This window comes from Lipotes vexillifer, unplaced genomic scaffold (assembly GCF_000442215.2).
Source record: "Lipotes vexillifer unplaced genomic scaffold, Lipotes_vexillifer_v1.1 scaffold53, whole genome shotgun sequence".
Lineage (NCBI taxonomy): Eukaryota > Metazoa > Chordata > Mammalia > Artiodactyla > Lipotidae > Lipotes > Lipotes vexillifer.
This window is the reverse complement of record NW_006791814.1, coordinates 4,429,876-4,430,428: the sequence shown is the minus strand read 5'-3', so window position 1 is coordinate 4,430,428 and position 553 is coordinate 4,429,876.

The window sequence follows — 553 nt, the reverse complement described above, 5'->3', positions numbered from 1 at the left end:
CCCTTATTCTGGCCATAAGTTCTCAGTCTGACCAAGAGGGAACATCTACCATCAAGCCTGGCAACATGTAGGAAGATATGCTGACTATTTCAGGAAGTGAGCGAGAAAATTAGGCAACAGGAAGCAGATATCACCCCCACTCCCAGAAGAGCTGGCAGAATAGCATGACAGTTATACAAATAGATTGTGGAACTGCTATATTCAATACTGTAGAGCAATTTGACTCGAGACCTAAACTTAGTTTTCGGTGTAACTTTGCTCCCTCCCAGCTGTGGAGTAAATTTTTTTTTTTTTTTTTTTTTTTTTTTTGCGGTACACAGGCCTCTCACTGTTGTGGCCTCTCCCGTTGCGGAGCACAGGCTCCGGACGCGCAGGCTCAGCGGCCATGGCTCACGGGCCCAGCCGCTCCGCAGCACGTGGGATCTTCCCGGACCGGGGCACGAACCCGTGTCCCCTGCATTGGCAGGCGGACTCTCAACCACTGCGCCACCAGGGAAGCCCTGGAGTAAATTTTTAAGACTAAGAGAACCCAGGCTCAGGCTAGGGAATTGTT